The sequence below is a fragment of the Oryctolagus cuniculus genome, chromosome 9, assembly GCF_964237555.1.
Source record: "Oryctolagus cuniculus chromosome 9, mOryCun1.1, whole genome shotgun sequence".
In the NCBI taxonomy this organism is placed as follows: Eukaryota; Metazoa; Chordata; class Mammalia; order Lagomorpha; family Leporidae; genus Oryctolagus; species Oryctolagus cuniculus.
The window spans coordinates 127,767,140-127,781,815 of record NC_091440.1 but is presented as its reverse complement, the minus strand read 5'-3'; the positions used below and the strand labels follow the sequence as shown (position 1 = coordinate 127,781,815).

General features: G+C 47.1%; 1 protein-coding gene across 4 annotated transcripts in view; it reads left to right on the top strand.

The window, feature by feature from the left end:
• The window catches only part of DENND5B (DENN domain containing 5B), a 202,145-nt gene that overhangs the window by 70,442 nt on the left and 117,027 nt on the right, over positions 1-14,676 (top strand). The gene's annotated exons all lie outside the window — the stretch shown is intronic.

Genomic DNA, 14,676 nt, shown 5'->3' with positions numbered 1-14,676 from the left:
TCTCATTGTCCACTCTGCCTGTCAAAAAAAAAAAAAAAATCTATTAAAAAAAAAAAAAAAAGAATTGGCAGAGACGAATGATTTCCTTTTGGGAATGGGCAGCTGAATTTTCTCACCTCCAGAGATCTCACCAGTCATCACTGCTACCCCTGTAGTGGTCTAGGGGGTACTGTTCCCTCTGCCACATTGACCTCTCAATTCTTACAGCCAGAATAGTTAGACTTCCTACACTACTTAGAGAATACAGAGGGAAGTAAATGGAAAGTAACGTGATTAGGAAATATCCATGGACTGCTTTCCTTGCTCATTGACTCGCTAGTCTTTCAGTTCTCCGCCAGACAGAGAATTGCCTCTGCTGGAACCAGGGTCTACCCCCACGCGGCAGACAATCCTTTTCTCACACAGAGAGGGAAGTCATAAAGTGTATCTGGACTACTTGTAGTTGAGGCTCAAGGGAATGAGGTTCAGAGAGAAAGAAGAGTTTCCTGTTTAATTTCGTTAATCTAAACTGCATCTGTTGTTTTCTTTGCATGTTTTTTTCCCAAGTTGATTAACAATGGAAATGTTCACCTCCTTTGGGGAGCACGTCCTCTGTGGGCCCAGGTGGGCAACATCTCAGAATGTGTTTGCCCAGTAAAGGAGTAAGACAAGCACACGCTTCAGCAGAGAGGTGTTTTGTTGTTGTTGATCAGTCAGAGAAAAGAACCCAGAGAAACTGGTGTCACAGAATATAAGGGAATGAGGAGAGTTAATTGTCAAACACTATAAAACACTCAAGTAGACGGAGAGCTGAATATAAATTTTACATCTTTAAATCAAATTGAGAAGTCATTGACAGAAAGAAATTAAAGGTCAAAAAAAAAAAAAATATATACCTGACCTGCTTGTGGGGGCTGTGGGGAAGGCGGGGCATGCAGTTGGCACAGCATTTAAGTTGCTACTTGGGACACCCTCGACCCACATCAGAATGCCTGGTTGAGTTCTTGCCATTCTGCTTCAGGTCCAGCTCCCTGCTGACGTGCTCTCTGGGAGGCAGCGGGTGATGGCCCAAGGACCTGGGGCCCCGCCACCCATGTGGGAAACTCAGGAGAGTTTGAAGTTCCTGGCTGCAGCCTGGCCCAATCCCAGCTGTTGTGGGTAGCAGATGGAAGATCATTTGTGCCCTTGCTCTCTCTCCATTGTAGGGAGTGGGTCAGCAGATGGAAGATCTCTGTCTCTTCCTCTCTCTATAACTCTGCCTTTCAAATAAATAAATCTTAAAAAAAAAAGGCAGCCTGTCAAAGACCCAGAGGGCATGGAGGGTACATGTCATTGAAAAGATGCTAACTGCAAGTCACATGCAGAATGTGAGGGGAGAACAGAAGCAAATCTCTGAAGTCAAGAATGGGGGCCAGCGTTATGGCAAAAAGGGGTAAACCACCATCTACAATGCCAGAGTCCCAGATGGGTGTTGGTTCAAGTCCCAGCTGCTGCCCCACTTCCAATCCAGTTCCCTGCTAATGCGCCTGGGCAAGCAGTGGAAGATGGCCCAAGGGGTTTGGCTCTTGCATCCACATGGAAGGTCACAGTGAAGCTCCTGGCTTTGGTGTGGCCCAGCACTGGTTGTTGTGGCCATTTGGGGAGTGAACCAGCGGGTGTAAGATCTCTGTCTCTCCCTCTCTCTCTGTGTAACTCAGCATTTCATATAAATAAAATAAATCTTAACGAACAAAAAGAAGTCAAGACTGGGGCTGGCACTCTGGCGTAGTAAGTTAAGCCTCGGCCCGTTACACTGACATCCAGTGTGAGCCCAGCTCGAATCCTGGCTGCTTCACTTCTGTTCGGGCTCCCTGCTGATCGCCTGGGAAAGCGGCAGAAGATGCCCCAGTGCATTTGTCCCTGTGCCCATATGGGAGACCTGGAAGAAGCTCCTGCCTCCTGGCACCTGGCTCCAGATTGGTCCGGCACCAGCCTTTGCAGCCATTTGGGGAGTGAACCAGCAGATGGAAGACCTTGCTCTGTCTCTCCCTCTCTCTGTTTCTAACTGTGCCTCTCAAATAAATAAATAAAAATCTTAAAAAAATAAAATAAAACAAGTAAAGACTGGGAAAGTAGATCAGGGCCAGATCATGGTGGTCCTCAGATGCCGCCTAAGGAGTCTGGGTTTTGGGTTGATGGGACTGAATTCAGCAGTTGGGTTTCCTGAGGAGGGAGGGTCATTGACCTTGACTTGAGGCCGTGTGGACCAGCCTATTGAGTGTTGCAGCCTTGCTCCTTCCCACAGGCACTGCCCTGCTCTTGTATCCTCCCCCCCACACTGTATCATTTTGTGTCTGCCTGTCCTTAGCATGGACACTCCCTGAGGGCAGGGATTATCTTGCTTTTTTGTTGACTGTGTTTTCCAATCATGAAGCAGCTTAAAAAGAATAAAAGCAGTTTATTTTACTCACAGCTCCTCAGTCTGAGCAGAGAATGGTGGGGATGGTTTATCTCTGCTTGGTGCGGTGTCAGCTGGAGGCTTGACCACGTCTAGGAAATACCTGGAAGATGATTTTCTCCTGTGATGGGCAAGTGGTTGCCTGTTGTTGACTGGGAGCTGAGCCAGGGTGTGCAGTGGGGGCCTCAGCTCCTCTCCTTATGAACTTCTTGGGGGGCTGCTTAGGCTTTCTGACAGCCTTTTTCATTTTTCTGTATACGCCTATTTATTTGAAATAATCAGAGAAAGGGAGAGAGAGCTTTAATCTGCTGCTTCACTCCCCATCTGGCTATAAGCCAGGCTGAAACCAGAAGCCTAAATTCCATCCAGGTCTTCCACTTGGTTGGCAGGGCCCCAAGCACGTAGGCCATCTTTCACTGCTTTCCCAGGTGCATTAGCAGGGAGCTGGATTGTAAGTAGAGCAGCTGGGATTTGAACTGGTGCTCATATGTGATGTCAGCATCGCAGGTAGTGCCTTAACTCACTACACTACAATACTGGCCCCTTTCTCACAGCTTAGCCTGGGTTCTGGGAGCATCTGTCCCAGGAGAACAAGTGGAATGTGTGGCATTTTCTGTTTCCCAGCCCTGGGAACCCCGTCCCATCGCTCCTTCTGTAGTCTGTCGTTTGCGGTAGTTAGAAAGACCCTTCCAGGCACTAGGGAAGAGGGCACCCTACAGCATTGAACCTGCTTTTGGCATTTACAGCAGCAAGAGCCACAGGAGGTAGTGCTTTAGCGTCTGTCAGAGATAAAACCTGCTGTTGTGTTTTATCCCAGGAGCCTGGAGCTCTGCCAGTGAGTTCTGTGAATGAGTGAATGAATGGAATTGGATAAAATGAGTGGCCTGGAAAAGGAGAGCAGGCTGTGGCCGGAAGACCAGTTAGGAGACTGTAGCGACCTTCAGCGCCTGACTTGAGGGTCAGAATTCACAAAGTACAGTGAAAATGGAAACAAAGGCTGATATGGAGAGATGCTAAAGGAATACAAATTACAGAATTTAGTGACTGTTTTGCTATGGGAGGAAATAAGAAGGACCTTGGTGAGGGAAGGGGAGAGATTTAGATTGGGAGTTCTTCTAGACTTAGAGATATGCTAGATGATACTGTAAGTGCTAGAACAAAACCATGAATATGAATCCCTCCTGCAGAGTTATTTTTATAATTGTCCACTCTTCAGGGATGAAAAAAGGCTGCATGAATAGGGAAAGCTTTGAGCGAGAAGGTAGGCTAAGGTTTGGACATGTTGAAGTTGAGGCTTTTAGTGCTAAAACAGCTGTTGGAGGTTCTTGGTGGGCAGTGAGAATCCTGAGTTGAAACGCTGGGCTACAGAATTTTGGGTATTTTTGTTTGTGTTTTTCTGATGGAAAAGACTTTTCCCCATGCAGAAGAGGAAAATTCTCCCCTCATCCCATTTGTATCCTTCCTGGTTGTTTCCGGTTTAATATATATATATATATATATTAATTTTTTTTTTTTAAGATTTACTTATTCGGGGGCTGGCGCCCTGGCTCACTTGGTTAATTCTCCACCTGCGGCACTGGCATCCCATATGTTGCCCCTCTTGCAGTCCAGCTCTCTGCTGTGGCCCGGGAGGGCAGTGGAGGATGGCCCAGGTGCTTGGGCCCTGCACCCTCATGGGAGACTGGGGAGAGGCACCTGGCTTCTGGCTTCGGATTGGCGCGATGCGCTGGCCGTGGCGGCCATTTGGGGGGTGAGCCAACAGAGGGAAGACCTTTCTCTCTGTCTCTCTCTCACACTGTCTAACTCTGCCTGTCAAATTAAAAAGAAAAAGAAAAAGATTTACTTAGCTATTTGTAAGGTAGAGTTACAGAAACAGAGATCTCTTCCATCTGCTGTTTCACTCCCTAAATGGCCGTAACACACAGGTCTTGGCCAGCCTGAAGCCAGGAACCAAGAACTCCATCTGAGACCCGTGTGAATGGCAGGCACCCAAGTACTTGGGCTGTCACTGCTTCCTGGGTGTGTTGGCGGAGAGCTAGATTGGAAGCCAGGTAGCTGGAGCTTGAACTACCACTTAGTACCGGTTGCTCATGTCGCCAGTGGTGGCTTAACCCACTGTACCACCGTGCTGACTCCCAAGTTTACTTTAAAACTTCAGAAAGTGGCTACAATGGCTTTCTTCCCCAATCCAAGGTGAATGGACTGCTCTCTTTTGATGCGGTGGCTTTGGGAGCACAGTTTGCTGTGGAAGTGGGACGGCCTCCGTGACGTCAGTCACTTGTTCCCCCTGTGTGAGAGTGATTTCGCAGTCTGGGCAGCTCCATGCTGAGAGCTGGGTCTTTCCCCAAACACTGCCCATATCAGGGAAGGCCTTGAAGGCCTTTATGTGAAAGAACACACTCTGGTGTGAAGGAATTCAGAGACCATTTCGTCTCAGCAGAAGCACGTCAGCTGAACTATCCGGCTACCAAGAAAAATGCTTCTGTTTGATTCTTATGTGAACATTGTTTCCCAGTGAATCTGATACTAGCTTTTTTTTTTTTTTTTTTTTTTTTTTTTTTTTTTTTTTGCCTATTTGTACCTGTTAAAAATTTAATAGATCAGGATGAAGGGTATAAGGGCATGTTTTCTGTTAGTAAAACAAATGTAGCCCTTTCCTGTCTTTTTATTTTTATCTTTCCTTTGGAGAACTTAGTTGGCTCCTACTAAGTAGGATTTTTTTTTTTTTAATGAGGGCAAGAGAAAATAGTATTCTTGTTTAAGTCCGTTGATAACCATACAGACACTAAACTTAGTGACTTGTGTCTTTGGCTCCTTTTGAGGTTTTTTAAGAAGGAAAGCTAGCAGCCGAGTGGTGGATGGGCGTGGAGGGGAGGTCTCCCTGAGCTCTGAGCATATGACTGCTGCTTGTAGTGGGCAGCTGGAAGGGGTCAGGTGGAATCATCTGAGAACTCGAGCTGTGCAGTGTTACTCGTCAGCCATAAATATTTCAGTGCTGAGTGACTTTCTTTTGTTCCGGAAGGCAAAGACCGACTCTCCTGATATCTCTGTGGCAGAGAATACCTTCTTTAGCAGGGGGACAATCCATCTGTTGTATGAAAAAATACAACGTGAGTGATGACATTAATATGTTTTCCCATAAGTACATTGAATAAATGATTCTCATAAAAGGGTGATACCTAATAATAGAAATGATAGTTATTATAGTAATAAAATAATCTGTCTTTATATATGAGGAAACCTTGGCTCAAAGAAATGTGCTTTGCACTAGGCCACTAGACTAGTATGAAAGTTCTTCAAGAGTTCATGAAAAATGTGCATTGGGACTGGTGTGGCGCAGCAGGTTAGGCAGCAGCCCCTGTTCTAGTATCCTGTATCAGAGTACTGGTGGAGCCCTGACTCCTTTGCTTCTGAATCAGCTCCCTTCTGATGTGTCTGGGAAAGCAGCAGAAGATGGTCTAAGTACTGGGGCCCTGCCGCCCACGTGGGAGACCCAGATGGAGGTCTGGCCTTGTGGCTTCTACCTGAACAAGCCCCAGCCATTGCAGCCATTTGGGGAGTGAACCAATGGATTTAAAAATCTCTCTCTGTCCCTCTCTCCCTCCATCCCCCCAACCTCTGTGTCTCTTAAAAGAAAAATAGAGAAGAAAAAAAGAAAAAGCTCAATGATCATAAATGTCTGGATTTTTTTAAAGGAAACGTATCTTTTGACTCCACTTTTCTGCGACCTTTCTTATATTCACCTAGAACTAGAACCCTGCTTTCAAGGCTGTAATAATTACTTGAAATTATTGAAATTTACTTAGCTATTCCTCAGAATAATAAACATTTGTTTACTAAGCCCTGCTGAACACATACCACTTATTTGATTAGTAGCCTAAAAACTATAATTCTTTTTTTTTTTTTTTTTTTTTTGACAGAGTTAGAGAGACAGAGAGAAAGGTCTTCCTTTTGCCTTTGGTTCACCCCCAAATGGCCGCTACGGCCTGCGCTGTTGCGGCCGGCATGCTGCGCCGATCCGAAGCCAGAAGCCAGGTGCTTCCTCCTGTCTCCCATGCGGGTGCAGGGCCCAAGGACTTGGGCCATCCTCCACTGCACTCCCGGGCCACAGCAGAGAGCTGGACTGGAAGAGGAGCAACCGGGACAGAATCCGGCGCCCCAACCGGAACTAGAACCCGGCGCCCATATGGGATGCCAGTGCCACAACCAAGTGAGCCACGGCGCTGGCCCCATATACATACCTTCTTGATTCTAATTATAATTTATGACTTTAAAGGTCCTTATTTTTCTGGTCTCTTGTGTTATTAGAAAGGGGGTATGTGGTAAACATGGGTTAGCAACAAAGACTTTGTGTTTCATTCTCAGAGAACTCTAGATCCTGGAGTTCCTCTCTCAAGTTGTTTTTACGAGGATGTAATCCTCGTTTGTGTTCTGTGCTTGGTGGCAGCTGCAGTTTGCCTGATATTGCTGTTGAACAATAGAGAATTGGTCTGGTCTTTGTCATGGGTGCTTGGCACTGAACATCTGAAACCATTAGAATTTCCTGGGCGACAGGAATGTCACGCGAGCGCGGTGACTGATGGTTGGCCCCGGATAGCCCAGAGCTGTCTCCAGAAGGACCTCCCATGTGGTGGGAGGGTTGGGATTTTGAACCATTCTGGGCTCTGGGGTGGACGTGATGGTGGAAATTGAGTTCAGTCATGTCACAAGAAGTTTGAGCAGTCAGGTTTCTGTCATGAAGCCCTGACGTAAACCTCCTGACACTGGCGCTTAATGGAGCATCTGGGTTGTTGGACACAGTAGTGTGTGTGTGTCTGGCTGAGGCTAGCGGATGCAGTGGTGGTGGTGGTGGTGTGTGTCTGGCCGAGGCTAGCAGATGCGGTGGTGGTGGTGGTGTGTGTGTGTCTGGCCGAGGTAGCGGATGCGGTGGTGGTGGTGGTGTGTGTGTGTGGCCAAGGCTAGCGGATGCAGTGGTGGTGGTGGTGTGTGTGTCTGGCCCAGGTTAGCGGATGCGGTGGTGGTGGTGGTGGTGGTGGTGGTGGTGGTGGTGGTGTGTATCTGGCCCAGGTTAGCAGATGCGGTGGTGGTGGTGGTGGTGGTGGTGTGTGTCTGGCCAAGGCTAGCGGATGCGGTGGTGGTGGTGGTGGTGTGTGTCTGGCCGAGGTAGCGGATGCAGTGGCGGTGGTGGTGGTGTGTGTCTGGTCGAGGTAGCGGATGCAGTGGCGGTGGTGGTGGTGTGTGTCTGGCCGAGGCTAGCGGATGCGGTGGTGGTGGTGGTGTGTGTGTCTGGCCGAGGCTAGCGGATACGGTGGTGGTGGTGGTGTGTGTGTGTCTGGCCGAGGTAGCGGATGCGGTGGTGGCGGTGGTGGTGGTGGTGGTGGTGGTGTGTGTCTGGCCGAGGTAGCGGATGCAGTGGCGGTGGTGGGGACACACTGATCCCACAGGGAAGCTCTGTGTCTGCTCTACACCTTGCTTGCTTTGTCTCTTCAGTTACCTGGTCTTTCTCTGAATCTGTGTAAAAAAGCTGTAATCTAAGTTTTCCTGAGGTCTGTGAATTTTGTAGTGAATTCTTAAGCCTCAGGGCCGTTAGCCAGTCTCTTAGCAGTTAGTTTCTAGGGACCCCCGATGTGTGACAGGTGTCTGAAGTAAGAGCAGTCTTGTTGGGGACCCTGCTGTTTGAGTTGCAGGGTCTGACCTGTGAGAGAAGTGGAACTGCAGAACGCTGGTCTGATTGCAGCACAGTAGTGGTGTTAGGTGCTCTTGGTTTTCAGTGAATAAATTTCACCAATTGAGGTGTATTTAGAGTTAGCTAAATTTAGTCTTGCTCTTTAATTTTGACGTAATGGGGAGCCAATGTTGTGTGGCGGGTTAAGCCTCTACCTGCGCAACAGCTGGCATCCCCTGTGGCTGCTGATTCAAGTCCCAGCTGTTCTACTTCCAGCCCCGCTCCCTGCTAATGTGACTGGGAAACCAGCAGAAGATGGCCTAGGTGCCTGAAGCCCTGCACTCACATGGGGGACCCAGACGAAGCTCCAGGCTCCCGGCTTTGTCCTGGCCCAACCCCTACCGTTGTAGCCCTTTGGGGAGTGAACCAGTAAATGGAAGATGTTTCTCTGCCTCTCCCTCTCCCCACACCGTGCCCCACTCTGTCCTCCTCTCTCTGTAACTCTGCCTTTTAAATAAATAAAAAATAAATAAATCTTTAAAACAATTTTTTGGATGTAATGAAAAATAAAAGTATTCTGAATCTCTTAAAAATGCAAAACTGGGGTCAGCAGTGTGGTGGAGTGGGTAAGTCACCCCCTGCAGCACCGGCATGCCGTATAAGTGTCGGTTTAAGTCCTGGCTATACTCTACTTCTGATCCAACTCCCTGCTAATATGGCTGGGAAAGCATCGGAAGATGGCCCAAGTGTTTGGGTCTCTGTACCCACATGAGAGACCTGGATGAAGCTCCTGGCTCCTGACTTTGGCCTGGCCCAGCCCTGGCCTTTGTGCCTGTTTGGAGAGTGAACCAGTAAATGGAAGGCTTCTCTTCTCTTTCTGCCTCTGCCTCTCCCTCTCTGTAACTCTGACTTTCAAATAAAATAGACAAATCTTAAAAAATTCAAAACTTTCTTGACTTTTATGTTCATTAAAGTCTTAGTTAAAACAAACTTTTAAGATGGCTTGAATTGTTTTCTTAATTATTGAATATTCCTCAACAGGATCAGATGCCCTGGTTCAGTAGCTCTGTTCCCTACACGGCCAGCAGCCTAGAGCTGAGAGATCCCTGGCCTTCGTGCTGTGAATTTCGAATGACTCACAGGCCCTTTGTGGGTGGGAACCTGTAGTTTGATTAGTGGCTTCTTCTGTGAGAAATGGAGAGGACATTTATTAAAACTGGGTAAATGCTGGCCTGGATTTGAAGAGTTAAATACCTTGTAGTGTTGAACACAGTGACAAGCAGTGTGGAGGATTACCAAGGAGCAGATGGCATGATGTTGTAAGGGGTCAGTATTGGAGCCAGAGGTCAAAACTCAGGCAAATGCAGAAACACATAAATAGCTAACTGTGTAATAACAGCCTCAGCCATCAGCGGCTGAAGACTGTAATCAAAGTTTATTTCTCATTCACCTTTAGTTTAACGTGGACAAAGGGGCTGTGCTTTGCAGAGCCATTCAGTAACCCAGTCTCACTCTGTTTTTGACCTTCCCATCTCATTTGCATTTAACTGATGGATGGCAGAGGCAGGACAGATTGTGTGCCTTGATCTGGATGACAAGTGTCACTTCTGCTCATTTCATCAGGGATAACTAGTCATTTGGACCCCACCCAGAAATGAGGTTGCTGGGAAGGAGACAACAGCATCGGTGAGAGGATCCCCAAGGCCTGTGTTGCATACGTGTAATCCGTGAGGGTTGTGCATTGGTGCTGAGGTCATGGGGAGGCCCGTCCAAGTGACACTGGTTTGGGGCAGTTTAAAGGGATGCCATAGGCAGAAAAGTAACAGTAGAGAGAATGAGAGAATTAAGTTTCTAAGGGATTCAGGGTCATGTAAAAAGGCTTTCGCAGATAGAAGAGGTAATTTTTATTCCAAGGAGAGGAAGTACAGCCTGTGGTCTGCTTAGCACAGCATGGAGTAAGCAGTCACCTCTCTGCCACACAGCCAGGAAGGAAAGGGAGGAGGGGGCTATCCTGTGCTGATGAGTGTCCTGAGCACCGGTCACTCTGCTGGATCAGTGGAGACACACTGACGTGCTCCTTGAATGTGTTATCTCCTGAATTTAAAAATAAATTCAGAGAGCAGGGATAGTCTCTTTAACAAACGGTGCTGAGTAAACTGGATCTCCATGTGCAGAAGTATGAAACTAGACCACTACCTTACACATTACACAAAAATCCACTCAAAATAGATCAAATCTATGACCTGATACCACTAAATCATTAGAGAACATTGGGGAAACTCTACAAGACATTGGCACAGTCAGAGACTTCTTGGAAAAGACCCCAAAAACACAAGCAATTAAAGCCAAAATTCCAGCACCGCGGCTCAATAGGTTAATCCTCCACCTAGCGGCGCTGGCACACCAGGTTCTAGTCCCGGTCGGGGCACCAGATTTTGTCCTGGTTGCCCTTCTTCCAGGCCAGCTCTCTGCTGTGGCCAGGGAGTACAGTGGAGGATGGCCCAAGTCCTTGGGCCCTGCACCCCATGGGAGACCAGGAGAAGCACCTGGCTCCTGGCTTCAGATCAGCGCGCCAGCCGCAGCGCGGCGGCCATTGGAGGGTGAACCAACGGCAAAGGAAGACCTTTCTCTCTCTCTCTCTCTCCCTGTCCACTCTGCCTGTAAAAAAAAAAAAAAAAAAAAAAAAAAAAAAAAAAACAAAACAAAAATTAAAGCCAAAATTGACAAATGGAATTACATCAAAAAGAGAAGCTTCTGCACTGCAGAACACACACTCAGCAAAGTGAAGAGACACCTGACAGAACGGGGGAATATATTTGCAAATTATGCAATCGATAAGGATTAACATGCAGAATATATAAAGAGCTCAAGAAATTCAACAACACAACATAAACAATCCAGTGAAGAAATGGGCAGAGGACTTACACAAGCATTTTTCAAAAGAGGGAATTCAGATGGCCAGCAGACACTTGTGAAAATGCTCAGGGTCACTAGCCACTGAGGAAATGCAAGTCGAAACCACAGCGAGGTTTCACCTCACTCCAGTTAGAATGGCTCACGTACAGAAATCAACAAGCAACAAATGCTGGTGAGGGTGTGAGGAAAACGGTATCCTGGTCCACTGTTGATGGGAATGTGAACTGGTACGACCACTGTGGAGGACAGTAGAGAGATACCTCAGAAATCTGAGGATTGGCCTACCATATGGCCCAGCCATCCTGCTCCTGGGAATTTACCAACACCAAAAGAAATCACTACATGAAAGAGTTATCTGTACCCCCATGTTCACTGCAGCACACTTCACAGTGAAGGTATGGAATCAACCCACATATCCATCAACTGTTGACTAGATAAAGAAATTGTGGTGTATATATATTATGGAGTACTACTCATGCAGTACTACTGTAAAAAAAAAAAAGAAATTCTGTCTTTTTTTTTTTCTTTAAAGATTTATTTATTTATTTATTCGAAAGTCAGAGTTACACAGAGAGAGGAGAGGCAGAGAGAGAGAGGTCCTCCATCTGATGACTCACTCCCCAATTGGCCACAATGGCCAGAACTGTGCCGATCTGAAGCCAGGAGCCAGGAGCTTCTTCCAGGTCTTTCACATGGATGCAGGGGCCCAAGGACTTGGGCCATCCTCCACTGATTTCCCAGGCCACAGCAGAGAGTTGGATTGGAAGTGGAGCAGCCGGGACCAGAACCAGCGCCCACACGGGATGCCAGCGCCTCATTCCAGGGCATTAACCCACTGCGCCACAGCGCCGGCCCCAGAAATTCTGTCTTTCGCAACAAGATGATCACAACTGAAAACCCATTATAATTAGTGAAATAAGCCAGTCCCAAAAAGACAGTTATCATAATGTTTTCCCTAATTTGAGGTTAACTAATCGAATACCTGAAATATAATGTGTTGGAGTGAAATAGACATCTTGGGAATAGATGCTTGTGTATAGCCCTTGTCTTTTCCATTGAGGAACAGTGTTTTGTTTCTCCTCACACTGTTTGTTGAACTCCTTTACTTAGAGTAGGGTTAACTATATGATCATTAAGTATACTGAAAATAGATCATTGTAAAAATTAAGAATGGGAATCTGAGAGAGAGGGGAAAGAAGGGTTAGAGCATGGGCAGGAAGGAGGATGGGGAGGGAAATCCCACTGTGTTCCTAAATCTGTATATATGAAAAATATGAAACTTGTATAACTCAAACAACATCTCTTTTTTTGGACAGGCAGAGTTAGACAGTGAGAGAGAGACAGACAAGAGAAAGGTCTTCCTTCAGTTGGTTCACTCCCCAAGTGGCCGCTATAGCCGGCGCACTGCACTGACCCGAAGCCAGGAGCCAGGTGCTTCCTCCTGGTCTTCCATGCAGGTGCAGGGCCCAAGGACTTGGGCCATCCTCCACTGCCTTCCCGGGCCATAGCAGAGAGCTGGACTGGAAGAGGAGCAACCGGGACAGAACCAACGCCCCAACTGGGACTAGAACCCGGGGTGCCGGCGCCGCAGGCGGAGGATTAGCCTAGTGAGCCGCGGCGCCAGCCTCAAATAACATTTTAAAAAATGCAAAACAGAAACCCTTCTCTGCCATGCATTTTCCTCCAGTAATATGCATTTCTGTCATCTTTTGTTTTTAATTTGTTTTTTTATTTATTTGAAACAGTTACAGAGAGAGGTAGAGACAGAGAGACAGAGGTCTTCCAACCAGTGAGTCACTCACTGGTTGGACGCAATGGTCGAAGCTGAGCCGATCCAAAGTCAGGAGCCTCTTCCGGGTCTCCCATGTGGGTGCAAGGGCCCAAGCACTTGGGCCCTCCTCTGTTGCTTTCCCAGGCACATTAGCAGGGAGCTGGATTGGAATTGGAGCAGCTGGGACTCACTATGCCCATATGGGTTGCTGGTGCCATAGGCAGGGGCCTCGATCCACTGCCGCACAGTGCCAGCCCCTCTCTGACATCTTTACAGGCAGCTGTGCCGCAGTTACTTAACTCTGCCCTCCTCGCTGCCTCTCCATTCTTTTCTGGAAGAACTGTGGGCACATTTTGAAGCCTGCCACTCTGCAGAAGTTTCTCTTGTCCAGGTCACAACTGACTTCCGTGCAGTCAAGTCCCTGTTCTCTGAAACGTTTCCCTCACGTGGTTTCCTGATGCCAGCACTCTGGTTTTCCTCTTACCTTGAAAGCTGCTTTCTCTTTGGCATTTTTTTTTTTTTTTTTTGGTTACTTAGCATCTCTCGCCCTCCGGATTTTGTAAGTCCTCTATACCTCTCACTCCTGCCTTCCTCTCTTCATCTGGGACCTGGGTTAGTTTAGCCATCTACTTAATATTGACCCCAAATTTCTAAATGTTCAGTCAAAAATTTCACTTGAGTATTTATTTGTATATAATTATTTGAGAGGAGAGAGAGAAACAAAAGAGCTTTCATCCTTTGGTTTACTCTCAGATGCCCACAGAGGCCTGGATTGGCCCCTCCAGAACTGCAGACCAGGAACTTGATTCAGGTCTCCCACATGGGTCGCAGGGATCCACCTGCTTGAGCTATCATCATTGCTTCCCAGGGTGCACGTTAGCAGGAAGTTGGAATCCGTACTGGAGCCCAGGCCCTTTGATGTGGTCTATGGTGTCATGACCTGTGTCCAAACACTGAATGCTTACTGCCACTTGGATTGTGGCTAGGCGTGTCAGCCTTGACATTCGCGACTCTGAGCTCCTTAGTCCGTTTCCCCTTCCCTTCAGTAAAGCCCTCTCCTCCTCTGTTGTTTGATTCGTTAAATAGCTACACTGGTCACCCAGGTGTCCAGGCCAGAAACCACGCTATAATGACCCCTCTCTCTGAACTACTCCTGGCTCTCACATCTCCTCTGGTAGCAAATTATATCTCCTGTGCTATCAATATGTATTCAGAAGCTGATCATTTTTTTTTTGGCTGTAAAATAATTTACTAAAGGCACATTGTTAAACATCAAAACTAACAATTTGTTACTAAATGGTGTATCACTGTAAACCTAACAAACTGATTTTCTGAGATACATGGCTAGTAGGCAAACAGTACAGGTGTTCTGTTTGTTTGTTTGTTTGTTTCCCTTATTTGACAGCTTTCATATTTACAAGATCTTATCCCTTCCAGCCATTCTGGGACAGAGTGATGCCACTGCTCCCAAGAGTTACCTGGGAAGGGAGCCTGGAGCTCATAATTACATTTGAGATCATCACTGCTGAAGAGGTCTTCCGCTGGAGGGCCCAAGCTTTAGTCTCTCTCCAGGCATGAATTAGTGAGCTCTGCCAATAGCACAAATCACAAAAAAGGAGAAATTATTCGAAGGCAGCTATTGAAGAGTACCACCACAATAAACAGCCTGTATACCCAAAAACTAGATTGTTTTACCCAACAGATAACACTCATTTACAGCTCTATGGGGAAGAGCACAACAAAAATGATCCAGGTATACAAGTCATGGGTTTCTTGTCTTAAAAGAAAAACATTAAACCAGCATCCATATGACAATAAACTCTTAGTGCTGAAGCTTAAGCAGATTAAGGCTTGTCCTTGGTACATAACAATTTAAAAATGATGTTGGTGGGGCCGGTGCTGTGGCTC